This window comes from Numida meleagris, chromosome 3 (assembly GCF_002078875.1).
Source record: "Numida meleagris isolate 19003 breed g44 Domestic line chromosome 3, NumMel1.0, whole genome shotgun sequence".
In the NCBI taxonomy this organism is placed as follows: Eukaryota; Metazoa; Chordata; class Aves; order Galliformes; family Numididae; genus Numida; species Numida meleagris.
In genome coordinates, this window is record NC_034411.1 from 73742277 (window position 1) to 73760662 (window position 18386).

At 35.1% G+C, this 18386-nt stretch overlaps 1 long non-coding RNA gene across 5 annotated transcripts in view; it reads right to left on the minus strand.

Annotated features, from left to right (window-relative positions):
- LOC110396599 overlaps positions 1-18386 on the minus strand; it is a 75931-nt gene that overhangs the window by 10559 nt on the left and 46986 nt on the right. For 2 of the 5 annotated variants that reach the window (XR_002437095.1, XR_002437091.1), the window contains exons 5-6: positions 11448-11506; positions 5977-7715 (exon numbers count right to left, since the gene is read on the minus strand). This is a non-coding gene — a long non-coding RNA (uncharacterized LOC110396599). The remainder of the gene's footprint in view (positions 1-5976; positions 7716-11447; positions 11507-18386) is intronic. The other 3 variants (XR_002437093.1, XR_002437094.1, XR_002437092.1) reach the window with 3 other exon arrangements.

The window sequence follows — 18386 nt, forward strand, 5'->3', positions numbered from 1 at the left end:
TTTTTTAGATTTTCAATAAGTAGTCATTGCTGCAATTATACAATACTCTTTACAGTCCTTAGTTCAGTATTTCTGATTCTCATGTAGACGTTTTAGATGACTGATTCATACCTAATCATTTTGCTGTAAGATAATTATATTATATAATATATAATTATATATCATCCTTGTCAACTATCAGATTAAGGGACAAAACTAAGAGAGAAATTTATGGATTAAGGGATAAATTAGGGAATAGTTACCTGTTCAACAAATACAGGCAGTTAGTAAAATATGTTGGATTTACTAGCTTTAGTTCTTGGACCTGATTCAAGACTAAAGGTGAATGGGTCAAAGAAAAAGAAATATTATCTTCATATTTTCTTAACCCCTGAATTTAGTAGAAAGATAATCTGTTGTTGGAGTAAATTTAAAGTAACATCATGACATTCTAATTTGCAACATCTGTTGGTAATTACCTATTTCCTAACACATCAAATGTGAGGGGAAGGAACAGAGAAGGATATGTTTGTTCCATGCTAGTCAGAGTTTTTTCACAACAGAATTTGCAACTGCTGAACAAGGACTTAAAATATTTTAGGAACCTTATGTGCGATTAGCAAAATCATCACCAAACATATATTGGAGAGAAGAATGTCTGTCTCCCTATAGGTTGCAATAGCAACCACAGAACTTCTATACATATATTTTGTGTTTTTCCTCAAGAGTGGTATTTAACAGAACACAAAGTATGAAAGCAGAGCATTTTGTTTCTCAGTCCCGAAGATGTTTCCCTGAGTAGAGAGATTTAAATATTTGTGTGAAGCATCTACCTAGACAGCTAAACATATCTTCTTGTGCCTTCTTGTAATTTATTTGTAAGGCCTCTCTACTACCAATCTCTGTTGTTAAACAGCTGGAGCCAGATGCATCAACCAGATTAATCAAAATAAGCAATGTTAATATCACTGCTAATTAATTTAGTTTTCCCCATCATTTTGTTCTCAGATTGTGGACAGATACTAAAGAGGACTGCGATTACAGATGTTTGATACTTTCCCTTTGATGGAAGTGACAATCTTAAAGCCCAGCAGATGGATGGATTTTTTTCCATGAGTACTTCTTAATCTGCTTCAAACAGAAATCATCTGAAGATGATTTCTTCATTTGCCTGAAGAGTTTATATAGTAAGTACCTACATAATTATTGGCACAATTAAGAGGATAGGACTGTTAATGCTAGATTTAAAATAAGTTTTACTTTTGAATAATATGCATAAAGGTAATTCAAGACTCTATGTCACAGATAACTATGCTGATGGTATAGATACAAAAGTAAGATTAAGCTGAGTTGCTAAGTTGCTTTTATATTTCTATAAGATTAAAACAGTGTTTATGGGGAAAAAAAGAAATGTTGATGATGCTTCAGTAGTGGCATTGATAGCTCTCTATCTGTAAAAGGAACTTCAGTTTAGAAATTCTCACAATTAAATATCATGTAAATCCAATAAGAACTATGCAAGCTCAAGAAAAATAACCATGTTAACACCTTAAGTGACACATGTACCAGGACAGATACAAAAATCTTCCTTGCATCTGAGGACAGGGAATGTAAAAGAAACTACTGACAGCTGAAGGTGAAAGAAAATATATTCTTTCTGTTTACTTATCCTTGGTAGAGTTTAAATTGTTTCAAGATGAAAGAGTTTTTGTTGGAATTGAGCTGATTTAAATCTGTTTGCTCTGCTGCTGCTCTTTTTATAGCATCTGTAACATTAGCTTCTGCTCGAGTAACTGTTTGCTAATGGGCAATAGACCACCAGCTAATTCAAGAAAGAACAAAGACAGATATTGTACAATCAATATTCAGGTAAAGATGTACTGATTCTCAATTTTCCACTTTTGCCATTGACTAGAGAAACTACACAATGTCTGCAGCCAGACTATCTTGACATTGGTAATGTCTCAAACAATACAAGTATGAGTCTATTTAATATTTAAAGATTTTTAAGATAATATCATAGTGCTATAAATTTTGTCAATGTAATATGTTGCTAGTAGCATATATCAGCTAGTTTTCCTATTAAAAAATCTCACTATTCTATTTTTTCGGTACCTTCTGCTCTCATCATTCCCAAAATGACAGTGTCTACTTCACTAACTAATTATTAAATCAACTTAAAGCATTGATTCTTCTGATGGTATTTTGTTAACTAATTATGGTATAGACTATCAGACCACTAAATAGATAGCTGGATGGATGGATATAGATAGATAGACAGATAGATAGATAGGTTTAAGGAACAAATGACAATCTGTTGTTCAATTTAAATTAAAAGCAAAGATAAATGAAAAGTCTGCTTGTCACTAATGTTCTGATTTTGAAAGGTCAACTACTGATAAACAGGAAGCAAACAGTAATAGCAACTACTCTATAGCATTCAGGAACTTGAATGGAAAGACAATCTGGATTTTATTTAAACCAAAGGGGAACATCTGAACCACTTATCCCAAAGGAGTGGAAGGATGAATGTCTCAGTGCTCCAGATCTAGATGGATAAACAAGAAACTCGAAGAAATATTTGAAATGAAAAGAAAGGAACAGAACAAAGACTACATAGGGATTAAATGAGAGAAGATTATACTTTTATACTTCTTACATACTGTTTTTGAGTCAAGCCATAAGAAGTTGCTTCAATCACATAAATATAAAAGATAAAGGAAAAGAAAAACCTGGAGTAATATACAATGAGAATAAGAAGATATCTCGTAAAATGAAAAATTTCCTCAGTTTTCTATGAAATTGAAAGATGATGACTAAGAAGGAAAAGGTGATAAGTATGTGAACAGAAGTTCAGAAATGGAAATTAACACAAATGAAGTTGATGTAAAATAAAAAGATTTTAAAAATGTTGAAATCACAGAGGAACCAAATCATTTTTATTCCAGAACTTGCAGCAGAATGGAGCTTTAAATTACATACTTCATAACTAGAATTTTTAATAAAGTTTTATATCCTGAGTTGTTTCATATTAGTGAAGAACAGAAGATGAAACATGAAAAAGAGGGCAGGGAGTGACAACCCATTGCTCTGATAAATAATAATATGCAAGGCTCTTTCTGAAAGACATTTTGAAAGAAAGAATAAGTTATTGCCAGTCTAACTTGATAGCATTCCACAAAAAAATAATTGATTATCTAGACAAGGAAGAAAATGTACCCAATCAATCTGATACCACACAGGAACTGTTAGTTAAGAAGAGGAGGAAAAAAAATTATAAGGGCAGTTATAAAAAATGCAAAGAAATGACTGAATAGTGACAACAAGAGTACAGAACAGGAAGGACTGAGGCAGAGGGATGCTGCCAGTGAAGTTCTTCAGTCATTGAGCTCTGGAGTTATTTCATTAATACTTTCATTAATAACCTTGAAAGAAATATTATATGAGTTAAATGAATATGAGTTAAATGAAGTTAGGAAACTTGGGATACCATGCAGAAAGAATTTGATGTCTCTGAGTACTGGAAAAAAAAACAATAGAATGAAATTCAATGCTATTAAATATATGGCCATGCATTTAGTAATTAATAACTTTTTTCAGTAAATCTAGAATTCATCATGTGGGAATGACTGAGGAAGAAAGTCTGTCTCTATACATAATAGACAACTATGTGGCACGAAGGTAATATGATCATGAAAATGATAAAACTAATCCTACAACGTATCATTTGAAATGTTTTCAGAGATAAGCAGGAATCAATGACATTGTACAAGGTCAAGGTAGAATATTATCCAAAATATTGTATATAATTCATCACCAACAATCAAGAAAGGATAATTCGAAGCTAGAATAGGCTGAAGGAAGGCACCTAAGATCAGGAGAAAGACACAATATGTTCTTTGTTATTTTAGACACAGAAATGAAGACCAAGAAGGAATTAAATTATATCAGATGAGTGAACATCAGGAAAAAAAGTTAAATTACTTAGTTTAAGTGATAATCATCACATCATAAATCCTATATATTTGAGAAGACCCTTAAGATCATGAAGTCCAACCATTACCTATGCCCACTAAGTGTACTACTAGACCATGTTCTCAAATGCTACATCCACAGATCAACAGAGACAGCAATCCAAAACTGCTGGGAGCCAGGAACCACAGCTCCAACTCCCCAGTACTGACAGCTTACTGCATGATGTCATGATAAGGAATAACAATGAAAACCATGACACTGACACCTATTCTAAAATCTTCTGGTGCAACTTGAGACTGTTCTTTCATGTCCTTTTGCTTTTCACCTGAAAAATGAGATGGACACCCTCCTCACTGCAACTCCTTTCAGGCAGTTGTGGAGAGCAATGAAGTCTCACCTCAGCCTCCTCTTCTCTAGGCTGAGAGACTTCAGTTCCCTCAGCTGCTCCTTAGGAGTTTCCTAGTCTCTTCAGCAGCTTAATTACTCTTTTCTGTGCATATTCAAATTACTCAATAGTCTTCCTATAGAAAGTGGCCCCAAACTCACCACAATATTTGAGGTGTGACCTCATGAGTGCCTTTCACAAAGTGACAATCACTTTCCTAGACCAGCTAGCCATGTAATTTCTGATGCAGGCCACAGTGGAATTGGCCTTCTTGACCACGTGGGAACACTACTGTCTCGCATTCAGACAGGGTTGGCTCATAATGTGGACATAAGATTTAAAACAAAAGCAAACAAAGAAAGAAACACCAGTCAGATCATGGATAAATTTAGGCAAGACAGCAGAGTAAGATTACTGACATGAGAACAATTTGGTATTTACAGGAAGAAGGAAGGAAAGAAAGAAAAAAAAAAAAAGAAAATAGAAATCTGTACTATTTTTAAAGTGGAACTTTTACAATTTATTTATGGGGGTTATGTGATATAGATACTTACAATAGCAGGAACTGAACAACATGAAAAATGAATTTCTTCCCAGTCCTACATTCCTAAGAGTTTGCTGACTTACCAGTGAGACTGACTTATCACTGGCTAATGTAAAATCAAAATTACAACCCTTTGCCATTCTGCTAGAGGAAAACAGAACCTTAATCAACTGCAGCAGTATATGCTGTATACAACTTCTAGTTGAATTATATTTAGTACATCAGTTTAATAGTGATTTGGAAGTGTTTTCCATGTTAGTGCATTTCCAATTTTTATTTTATATAATTTTTCTAAAGCAAAGGATGTGGGTTTTTGATTGTTTTTGTCTGAAACTGGTGATATTTTGCCATTTTATTTTTCAATCACCTTCTAATTTTTAAAAAGTAGGTGTATATAATAGGTTAGTAACTTGCAAAATTGCAGGTGTGAAAAGTCTGTCATAATATACTGTTTCAGGGCTTTCCAGGGACTCTAGTTAGAGCTCTCTACGTCCCACCAGGAAGGTAGCAGCCATCTGTTTCTAATGGGATAAAACTTCTGTTTCTAACCCTGCAGGACTGCAAGATGTTGAACTTACACTCTGTCTTATGTCTGAAGGTAAAATGCATTTGGAGAGAAAAGATGGGAGAAAGAAGGAAACAATTCTTTGGTAGTTATTGCTTGAAATGACTTTGAATGGTAGAATTAGTCCATGAAAAAATGACACAATGGAGGAGTGACAATAACATTGCATTAATACAGTTTATCATAGTGCATAGCTAAACTTACGGCATGGTTATCACTCACAGAGCTGGTAGAAGAGTACATTCATTAGAATAAAACTGATTTTAGAATTTGTCCGTTCATGAAGATACCATGGCAAAGTATTTTGGTATCCAAGTATCTACAAGCAGGTAGAACATGAGAATAGAAAAATATAAAACTGAATGGAATTAAATTTACTAGAGAAAAGAATGAATACGTAACAAAACTAGGGTCCTTAGTAAACAGTATAACTGGAGAATAAAATCAAGCGAAGTAAAAAGGTAAACCAAAGCAATGAAAAAAGCTATTCCACTCTATTGACTCATGATAAATATAAATGGAATTTACCTGCTTAATAGAGGTGATTGTAAACTACCTCTCCAAAAACGTGGAGGGCTTGTCCTTCTAAAGGAACAGTACATGGATGGATAAATTCCCACAGCAGTGCAAGAAGATGCTTCTGGAAGCTTGGAGTGGATAATGCTTTCCTTCATATTCTGCTTTAGGGGAGAAAGTTCTTGCAATACTGTCAGTATACAGAATATAGGTGTCTCTTTCTATTATGTCATCTTGAAATCAGAACTAAAATTTTCTCACCTCTTCTCCTGAGAATGCAAGAACAAAAAGGAAATGTAAATTTTCCTCATCATTTGGGACGTACCCTGCTCACAACTGCCCTTGCCAGCTGATGGATGGTGGCCACCTTTGCATAGGAAGTTAGTCATTAGGGCAGCCTTGGGCTATGAAGCAGAATATTAGACCCAGAAGAGGGACAACAATTTTATTTTTATTCCTTCACACCAACTAGTTCCTTTCTAATCGGATAAAAATCAGTCTTTTATTTTGTCCTGTGGCTCTTAACTTCTTGATGCTAAAGAAGCTAAGTATTTAAAAAATCTATGAGTCTGGTGGTATGAACACTCTGCCCTGAATGAACTGAGACTATAGTTCATATTTTTCAAGGTTCTCTGAAGACTTCAATGTAGTTCAAGTGACTATTTTCAGTGCCTGGTGTGAATGCAGTTCCCATATCTGGGCAATTAAATTGAGCACCCAAGAGGCTTTAAGCTAAGAATGAAAACACCTAATTTAAATACCTAAGGAATTAGATAATTTTCAAAAGTAGATACTTATTGGATTTCTTTTAGAGACTTTGATGGGGTTTAGGCAGGGCGTATGTCACCTTGAATTCCTAGACTTTTATTTTCAAAATAACTGCAAGCACTTATACCAAGAATGTCTTTTAAAAAGAAGTTGACAGGCTGTTTTTTGTATATTATTAAAGTCACTGTACATAAACAATATTAAAGGAAGAAAGAAATGACTTTTCTTTCATTTTCTGTTTTGTTAATACATATAAGGCTGCTTGTCTTTGCTTCTGTGTATATACATGTCAGTAATAATACATTTTTATGACATAACCTTAAGAGCCAAGTAGTCTATATTATTTATCTATGCAATTCAGAGCAATCCACTTTAATAACTTCTGTTTTTAAATACAAGGCAACCAGGGATGGATTAATGAGGCCTAATTTTATGAAAAGAAAATTAATGATACATGTAGACACAACACTTCACAACACAAGCCAACAGGGAAGTATTCTCCATTAGCTGCTTGAATTCTGTGAAGTTTAGCAATGAAATAGAATGCATTATTTTATTAGCACAGTTATGATTTTCAGAACAGTGGAAATTCTGTTATCTTACAAGATATTGATAGGCTGATATTGGAAAGCTCACCCAAATCCATTTGGTCCTGCTGAAACCCCTTGAATAATAATTTTTCTGGAAGTTAAAACAATAATTTGTAAGGTTAGAAGAAGAGTGGCAAAATTGTGAGAAACATGGAATTCCTATGCCAAATGAAATTAAAAGGTCCTATTCTAGTTAGGTCCCAACCCTGTTAAGAGTTCACATTCCTATCTTTAACTATGTGAGTAGTCATATTGATTTCATATTTGGAAATCTTCACAGGATTAAGGCTTAAATAGGGTCATATGTTCCTGGTCACTTCTTCTGCCCTTTTTGAACTCCACAGAACTACTCACATGCTCAAAATTGAATGTTTCTGAGGCCAGAATCCCAGTCTGGAAATAAGAAAAATAAAAGCAGATATAATAAAGAAGTAATTTTGTGTGTTACACTATAAAAAAGTCTAATGCTTCTGTTCATTTCCAGGCTATGAATATGATTAGATTGAATTGCAGAGAAAGGACTTGGTGAATGGTCACTCACAAACATATTCTAGTTTATTTCCTGACACCATTTTTGGAATCTTTCTACTGGGATTTGTAAAAGCAAAATGAGATAGATTCATAGGAGAGTGGATCTTAGTTTGTCTCTGTGTAATAAAGTTCATCATGCTAAATTGTGGTTGCAAATGTATATGTCACATGCTTGGGAAAATCAGGGCGCCTAAAAGAGGACACAAAGCCAAAATAATGCAACTATAGTTCTGTGGCAGCCTGAGCTACTGTGATTGCTGATCCTGCCTGTTCCTCCACTGTTGGGTGGGATTTTGAGATCTCTTATTGCTTCACCATTGTATTGCTCCACTGTTGGCTTTATTAAGGTCTTTCATTAGCTTGGTCATTCACCGTTACTGTCCAGTTTTCCGTTGACATACCGATTCATGGCTGTTCAAGAAAGAGCCCAACAAATGTCAGAGCCTTTCAAAAGGTAATCATAGCAATGCTTTTCCGTGGGGAAGAAAGAGGAGGACAACAGCTTGCAGTTATGGATCTGTTGAAGAGCTCTTTTTCATGGGAGACTCCTAAAAGATATATTCCTCCAAAGGCATCAGTATAGTTGATGCCTGTTCAGTTTTTAGAAATCTAATTTTAAAATCTGTAATTCTGAAAAGGGCCTTGGTGTCAATTCACAGATCTTGGATTAAACATCAATATTAAGATTGGCACTTAAAAATCAGTTTAGAATTAGAACACTCATGATATATCAAGATATACTCAGTTCTCACTCCCTCATATTCCCTCTCTCTTTCCCAAAGGGGTACAAACTATCAATCTACTGTGTAAACTGAAATCACTTGGTTTCAAGAAAGGCCAATATTTCCATTTCTACATGGTGAAGCTCTTCCTCTCTTTCTGGATTACTTACATGATCACTTGAGAAGGGAGCAATCCCATGCTTTACATAAGTGCCCTAGCTAACAAGCTCCCGAGTCGTTCTGCTCTCCTTTTGGCCCTAGAATGTGAGACAAAGGAATCTAAGATCTCCCACCCTGGAACATGTCGTCAATGGCACTCACCAGAGAGGTGCGGGGTTCTGTTGGAAAATGAGTCAAACATAAGATCCCTCACAGCTCACTGATCACTGAATTATTCATTTAAATGTATGGTGATTTAGATTGGTTGAGACAGCAATTGTTTGATATACCTCTGCTGTGTATCAGGCCAGGTAAAAAAGTTCTGGCAATATCTATTTTATTGATCAATCTGGAGTTTAGGCAGGATCTTGACATGTTTACTGTCTAATGCTAGCAGAATTAGACTGTCACATATGCCTATGAAACTTTATGAATGGGAATTCAGGTGCCTAGCAGCTTTAATCTTGGCTCCTACAAAATTAGTCATGAGGTAAAGTGTTGTGAAATCTGGTGGTGATACGAACAAAGAAGTGCTTTTCAGTGAGTTATTAAATTGATCTATCGTGCATCACAACTTCATCTGGAAAGTTACCCCTCCTCCAATGTAATATTGTGCAACACAATATTAAATCCTATTTTTAGAAAAATTATATTTAATAATCAAATAGAGATGACAGGTATGACTGAATACAATATTCAATTTCCTTAAGCTAGCATAAATGCAAGAACTACTTTAATGCATTAGACTATAAAACAAACAGTGATTACTAGTTACAGGAGGAATGTTTTTGTGTGTGGCAATGCAAGATTATTACGGGTTATTTTCTTTTCCTGTAAACAGTTTTAATGAAAGTTCTGCAATGTTTCTTCTTCTGTTATATTTTTTAACTTAGTATGTATCATGATGGGGGATCATCTTCTGCAATGCTTTTCCAAGCATGTATATGCAAAAAAAAAAAAAAAAAAAAAAAAAGAGAAATTGTAAGGTATGCTCAAAAAACATACTGAAAACTAAAGGAGATAATCAGCTCATTTGAATTTTGCTAATGTGCCTGTCTATTCATTTGATAGGAATTAAAATAAACCCCAAATATAAGTAATTCAGAAACACAGATTCCTGGAAATTCTTTGAAAAGTTAATATTTATGTCATGTAAGCACTTTTGAAAATCTCACCCTGCACATGAGGTTCATCCCTCTTAGTGCATCTATGCAAAATCTATCCTCATCTGAGCAAGCAGTCTGCATTCCTTTTGTAATCAGCGGAGAGAGATAGGCATATCCAGAGGGCAATTTTTTCATTTCTACCTCTCTATGCAAGGGCAGAAGTCTAATTTTTATATGACTAACCTGAGGTTAGATGGGTCCTGCATTTAACTTTCTGTGACACTCTGTGCTTGTCAAGATTAACTGGATGAATATTGTCTGATTCATTAGAGAGTAATGACCAAAACTTGAGAGTGTATAGTGCACTTCCACTTCATTCCTCAGCTTGAACTCCCACTTGTGTAGACTCCTGAAATACTGGCCATTGTGTCAAATCACTCAGAAGTTTGCTAGTTATAGGAGGATAATTGGAGATTATTTCCTCTTCCATTTTCCACCCACCCAAACTGTCATGAAGTTTAAAAATGTTTAGGCTGATTTTTTTTTTTAAATAAAAAAACACCTTTGCTCCGTTTCTTCCATGAGTATATAGGATTTAACAGTGCATATAGTACAAAGGAGTATTTGATTCTAAAGAGCTTGGCATTGTTTTTTTAAATGATGTATTCCTTTTACATTTAGTAAAATCACGTTTCCTTTAATGCTAATTTCTTCAAAACTATGTTGTTAAAATGGATGTTTTCTACTTCTATATTTTTTCAACCTAAAGAAAAACAATAATCCATATATATTTCCCAAGATCCAAAATGCTTGTAGGAAAATTCTGATTTTTGCATTTGCAATGAAACACTAAAAAAAAAGTCTGAATTTGAATGAAAATCAATCATTTAACAATGAAATAAACACTGAAATAGTCAAATAGATATTAATTTTACACTGTATAAAAAATACATCTGATTTTCTTTATTCTTTCTTTTTTTTTTTAAAGTCTTCATCCTATACCTGTGATATTTTAAAGGATCTCTTCAAAGCATCACTAAAGCTGTGTAAGCAATGTAAATACATTGTAATAAACATTTTTTGGATATCAGAAAACATTGTCTAGCACTTTATAATAGCTTTTTCATTGTATAGTTCCTTTGTGTTCACCAATTCACAGCTCTGTTATTTGTGTCTATGCATATATCTGTGAATCTGCATGCAGCTGTATGCAGCATTCAGCTGACAGCAGCAAGAAAATTATCTTTTTCAGATTCAGCTGACAGGCAAAAGCTCCTGTTCCTGTGCACTTTCACCAGAACAAGACAAAAGAAACTCGGGGCAGTGAATGAGATGACTGTGCTCTCTATAGTATTAAGAAGTATATTTATTGTGGGACCACAGATCTTGAAGGTGTTAGCTGCGCCACTAGAATGAGGTATTAGCAGTTTTGGGAATGAGAGCAGAGCAAATCTGGGGATAGAAACTAGTGCTACCAATCTGCTTCAGGTCTGCTTATTTAGCTCACATGGAAGCCAAAGAGGGACCATTCTCACTGCTATTTTATCAGGATTTTAAACTACTCTCTGTGTGCATATACTTAAGTTACATTCAAACTTTTTACTTACAGTCTCATCGAAGCCTGAGGCCAGATTTTGTTCCTCACAATGAAGTGAAAAATACTGATCTGGAATAAATAAACAAACAAATAAATAAAATTACTGCTACTTCCTAGTTTCCTTCACCCTTCCTATCTATCCCCTCTCATGTTGCAGAGCTGCCTACTTGCTGCCTATCACAGGCAAGCTGAAACACGTGGGTCCTTGTCCTGCACAGCTGTACACATGCAACTGCCCAGCCATCTGCAGAGTGCTCCATATGGTCGTTTCTCCTGTAGAGTGGGCTGATAGGCAGCTCCATCCATGAGGGAATACTTATTGTATAATTAGAAAACACTGCATTAGGATTAGCTCCAATTAAAATGGTGTCAAACCTCTCCCCCAAATGTAACTTTTATTCAAAGTTCAAGGAGATTTAGTTTAGCTTTTTATTTGGTCTGATTGTTTGTTAATTTTTGAGCTTCTGTACTTTTCTCTGCCACCTGTGAACAGAATTGCCAAAATGCCATTGCAGAAGCTGTTCTTGCCATATTTATGTCAGGTCTAAGTATGAAACATGCTGAAAAATTCAATTTCAGAATTAACTCATTTGGAGCTAATTGTAGCCCAGCCCAAATAATGGGTAGGGATACAGGTTACTCAAATTAAAAATGTAAAATGAAAAAATGTATACAAGAATTAAATCCCAAAACACCAATAATGCAACATCAATAGTACACTGAGTTCAGATGGTTCAGAAAAATATTCATGTATGATGTCTTAACACTGAATGTAATACTCTTACAAGTTGGTGTTTTGTTGTTTTTTTTTTATTTCATTTCCCCCCCACCATCATGTTATGTATGGTGTAGACTAGTGATAGTGGAACTCTGAAGACATTCTGGGACACTTTGGGGTATGGTGGGGAGAGAAAAACAGAGACATGAGAGTAAGACAAAGGGAGTGAAGATCTTTGTTGATGTAAACTTTCACAGCTCCAGTGACTTGAAGGACCTATGACGGTGACTTAACTTCTTCAGAAGAATTGACCCTGTACATCTTACAAATGTACACAGTAATTAACTATATTTTTTTGCTCCTGTCCTCCTTCCCTCTTCTTATTTTACTCCTGAAATTTCAGTACTTTACCACTGAAGAATTACAATGTGATTGTCTATCAAAGGCAGTGTTACATTTTTAACCTACATAGTCATGGGCACAAAAAGGTTTCTCATCAAAAGAGAGCTGCAAGCAATGTCTTCCCCTCCTCCTTTCTTTCCAGCTCAATTAAGAAACAACATGTTTTTCCTCTCAGTGCTTGCCTTTTATCTATTCCTCTTCTCATGTTTCTCTGTTATTTTTTCTCCTTCATAGTGTGGCAGTGGTGCTGAATGCTGATGAGATCATGTAAAGTTTAACCCCACACAGTACTTTTACTAATTTCTTCAAGTCCTAGAAACATGATGCACACTTTTTGATATTCCCTGAAACCTAGGAACCTGATCAGAATCTCACAATGTCTTCACTTTCACCAGAATAGAATCATAAAATGTTTTGAGTTGGAAAGTACCGAAAAATAACAAGGATTATTCTTATGTGTTCCTTGACGGAAGAAGTCGGCAGAAGTTGGAAAACAACATACCTCTGGATCAAAAGCAACTATTTTCTCTGGAAAAACAAACAAGCAAACAAACAAGCACACACAAAAAAATCACTGCTCTATTCTATACAGTTGTTTTCTATCACAATTCCATGTATGAGATCTTATAAGTCTTAGAAACTTTATATACATCACTTTGCCATCCACTAGGAATGTTGAAGGCCACGTTGGATGGGGTTACAGGCAACGTGATCTAGTGAAAGGTGTCCCTGCCCATGTTAGTGGGGTTGGAACTAGATGATCTTTAAGTTACCTTCCAATCCAAATCATTCCACGATCCTATGATTCTATGAAGAAAGACTGGCTTTTTCAAGTTGTGAAAGTAATACAAAACTGAGGTTTTATTTTAAGATTACTGAAAAATAGGTCAAGGAAAAACATAGATAAGATGAATAGGGAATTTCCAAAGGTAGAAAAAAAAATACAGTGCTTTTGTTCTAGGCTCTCATGCTCTCATCCAAAAAAAACTTTGTGATTTTACTCACAAATTTACAAACCACTGAGCTAACAAGAGTATCACAGTGTAGAAAAATAAGCTAATATTCATAAGTTTAAGGAAGGATTACATTACATACTGCATTGATCTCCTAAATATCCTTTAACATCATTAGCTTACCAGATAACCACCATCTTCTAGTAGAAAGCATCACTGCTGACTGTACTGCTAAAGCCTTCCAAATTTTCTTTGTGATTAATGCAGAAAATCCTGTTAGCTCTCTATATATTGTAATATAGCTAATTACAATGTTTGCTTATACAAATATATGGGGACAGTAAAATTTGTTAATGGGACTCACGGTCAGCTTTCAGTGCCCTTCCTTTGGACACTGAGATCACTGTTTACTGAAGAGTCTCACTCTGCATATCAGGCCTTAGAGGCAGGTAGAAACTAACATCCTAACTAATTTAATAATACAGGCTTTTATTTTCAGATATACTGATGACAGAATGAAATCTAATGGTCTACAGGTGATAATGTGAAATGCATATGGATGCATAAGAAAACTTTGTGTATGTAGCGGCAGCCACTGTGTCTGCGAGAGAGACAAGAAGTAAGAGAATGTTTTGATTTCAAAGTATATATATTTTTAAACTGCAAACATAGAAAATGTCCTCTCTAACAATATTGACAGTGTGTGGGAATAGGAAGTCTGACACTATGGCACAGCTAATTAACATTGTACAGATGTTAGAGAAAATCAAGCAGCCAAATAGAAACTGTGGAACATTAGGGAGCGTATCTATTAAATGTCATTGTATTTGCCAGTGACAGTCCATAGAAATAGTTACTTTTTTCATAATAGATTTTAATTCTCAGCTTAAAAAAAAAAAAAGAAGGAAGGAAGGATGAGGGCTGGGCACCTAATAATTAGCAAAACAGAATCTATGCACCAAATTGTTATAACGGGCACATTCATTTCGTTAGATTCGCACCACCGTGTGGTATAAAGCGGGAATAATTAAACACCAGATGGTGGTGTAAACTCCAATAGCGAGAGCTCATGCATAATGCATGAAGTGGAATTTAGTGTTGTTTTTATCCATTTGGAGCCATTATGCTAGTCTTGGACCCCAAACCATGTCTCAGAAAAAAAGATCTCTCTGGACTGAAAATTCCTCTATACCGAACAATTTGTTCATTCACTCTGTCATATCCTCATCAGTTATCTTCCTGCTCAACTTCCAGAATTTCTGAGAACACATTATTTTCTGGCAGTGTTCACAAAACTCCTGAGCTTTTCCATCATACGAAAGAACCCGAGCTTACGAGATATCATTTTATGTTTCTGCCAGCAATATAAAATTTAAGATTAGGACCTTTGGAAATTGAATCTGATTTTTAATGATTGTAGTGTCACATTTCCAGCCTGAAATACTTTTAAAATGTCATTAACTGATGTACCATTAATCATTTAGATTTTTTTGATCATTAAAATATATATTTTTTCATTAAAGTAATGAATATGAAAGTGAAATGAAGACAGGATATATAGTATATTAATGGCTGAAACAGAGAGCAGATTAGTGTGCTTAATTCTCCTTCAGTCATGACATCCCACTTAGGTGTTTATGTTGCTCCTATGTAAACCAATTGCAATTAAAATAAACCAAACATGTAGTTCCTCTTTTCGGTAGTCCAGGTAAAAGTTAAGAAAGGCATAGACATTTGTGTGTTCTATTCCTTGAGTGCTACCAACATAGCCAAAATCAGGAAAAATACAAATTAAAATATAAGGTTTTTTTAAATTCCAAGAGAGAAAACACATTATTCACAAAGATTTTTAATGTCCTCAGCATGTACAGAAGCCTCTCCACCCCAGACAAAACATTGCTTTACCCACTCTATTCTGCTGTATGAAGAACAAATAGTTGTTAATGATTAGTCCCATTTCTCTGCATCACTTTACCTTCTGGTACCCTGTCTGTCTGTCCAGAAAAGGATGCCAGAAGGTCCAGCTGTTTCACAGATAGAACTGTGCAACTGCCCCATGTTATTATTTCTCAGTAAGCCTTGTGAAAAATGTGTGTTTAAATATACAGTTTTGCTCTAGATTCAAGTGTGGGAAACACATAGTTTAAAGACATTTATACATTTGCAGTCAAGCGGCTCAGATGCAGATGCACTTCCAGTTCTAAAAGGGAGAAAAGAAGGATATGCTATTACTGCACCAGAAGACAGGGTATTATGGCTCCCACAGCTCTGAAGGGAAAATTCTAGAACATTTCTACCAGCTACCAGGTAGCTTTACACACATGGCTAAATGCATGTTATCTGTGATACTAATGGCAAAGTAAACCTCTCTTGTCTCTAGCTTGTGTTATTCACAGCCCTGGGTATTCCAGTTTTCTCATATCACCTAATAAGCCTGTATCTGACCATGATTCATTCCTGTCTCAGTGGCCCTTCAGCCAGCTAGCAATGTTTATGATAAATGTATTTCAGGGTAGAGCATTTTATAGGACATTTTGAATTGGACTTCCTACGGTGGTCCTTCTGTGGTGGAATAATTATAACATAATGGGAAAGAAGTGTGACCTGGTAAGCTTTGAAACTTCCATAGTTTTCCAAAGCAACTCAGGTTTTCATATAGGGTTCCTTTTCAAATAGATGGTTCCATTTTGATAGAAATAGCTACTGAAATCACAGTGAAGTCTCAAACCACCTATCAAATAATAGTTTATCAATTTTCACTCACCACTGCATCTCCAGTGCAATAAGACACTCCTATGCTTTACTCAGGAGGCAATGCCTACTTTCTCCTCAGCTCTCTCTGGATCCCAGTCTTTCATACCTTCCTCTACAGATCATCCTGATTCCTGCAGGCTCCCTGGCCACAATTTACAAGTGTTTTATAGTATTTTAACAGCATAATCCTTTTGCCTCAAGACTTTTCTTCATTTTAATTAAGCTTGTATGAGCTAAACTTATGTCTTTGGTAGCAACACTTTATTTCAGTTCAACACTTGCAAAGGTCTTCTGTGTGGATGTATTTATACCAGCTATATTCATCCTTACATAAGTAGAATACAACCACGCCACATTCTGTGCTGCCAGTCTAATCATAGGTGTCCTAGGAGCAGAGAAGATTTCTGCTGTTACAGCTGTTTCCACCCTTGCTTTTGCCCTGACTGCACTGCAGAGCTATGCTATCATAGTTATGCACTGTGGATGTATATCTCTGGAAGCATACTGACAGAGTATCATTCACTACCAGGATTATCCTTAAAGGGATTCAGATATCTATATGGACAAAAAAAAACACAAAAACATACAGATCTTTTAGAAAACACTGAAATATTTGGTGCTTCAGGCATGAACAGGGTTTTAAAAAAGAAGGAAAAATAGCTATTTATCAGACAGATAGTAGGGAGTCACTACAGTGATTCTTGCATCTTTCTTTGAAGAAGCTAGTGCTGCTCACAATTAGAGTTGGTTCCTGGATTAGAGAAATTACTTATCTGATTTAATACAGCAGTTCCCATGACTTAAATAGCAAAATTTAAGTAGAAAACATTCATGGGAAATTATTTTACTTGTGGTTGTTTTTGCATTTTTTCAATCTGGTGTGAAATTCAGGCCTCAGAAACTGATTTTGAAATATTTAAGTGTCTGCAAACCTCAAGTAAATACAACTTTTTTGTGTTTCTTTATGCTTCTGGAGTGTGGAAAAAATCTATTCAGTCTCCATAACCAATGTATGAATGTAAATGTCATATCTTTATCTCAATTTTATCTCCAGTAGGCAGGAAAAAGAGATACTTATAAAATGGCAGAAGTAGGAATAGCTTAATAATAGCCAAATTGATTTTAACGGTGTGGAGCAAAATAGCATGCCTGACTATTAATAGACAGCATGAATACTTCTGTATCAACTATAGATACCTTAAAATAACATGACCAGAAGACAGCTATACACTGATTTAGTTCATCTAATAATTGGTAACTTCGGGATTTACTTTTTTTTCTTTTTTACACTGCCTGTAAGAATATGCTCATTTTGAAACTCTATACAAAAGTATTGCTCTGTAATTTCAAAATATTCATTTTTGATTGCAGCTCACAAGGAAACCAAATGAGGAAAACAACAGAAATTTTTATTGGAATAATTACAAGTGGGGTGTAAGAGTTTAGTTTCCAGGTAAAATGGCTACACTAAGAGCAGCCATGACATAAATAAAACCATATAAACAGAAGAGAGCCCTTCATGCTTGGATTGTATTAGAGATGGCATAACTATTTCTGTCCAGCCATTTCTTCAGTGTGACTCCTCTCTCTTATCTCTAAGAAGCTACAATAGAAACATCAACATTTTAACTAACCAACCTGGATTGAAGAATTCAGAGATGTCATTCATTTTTCCTGTTTCAGATGCCTACTTCAGCTTATCATAGTGCTATTTACTCCACAGAGTGGTTATCTCAGACCTTCATCACAAATATCTATTCAGCATATCTTACAACTCTCCATTGTACTAGTAGGGCTGTAGAAGCAGTATTAGTGGTGGTCAAAGATGTTACTGTGCAAGGCATAGCAAGAGAATTGCAGTTATCCTTCCAGCATCTCTGCCAGCAAAACCAATTAATGTAATAAAATATATCTTAGCAACTAGTCAGCTGTTAAAAAACATCTTGAAGAGACAGCTGTCTAAGAAAGGAAAGTTTAATACTTGCCTTAAGAGAAATCAGAGATGAAGGCAGGTTTGTAACTTTGGGATACCTGCTCCCACAGTTGAAGGCAGATTATAAAAGCAAATTCCTCTTTGAAAGTTTCAGAAAAGCAGTCCTGTGTAACTGGATAGGTACAGAGG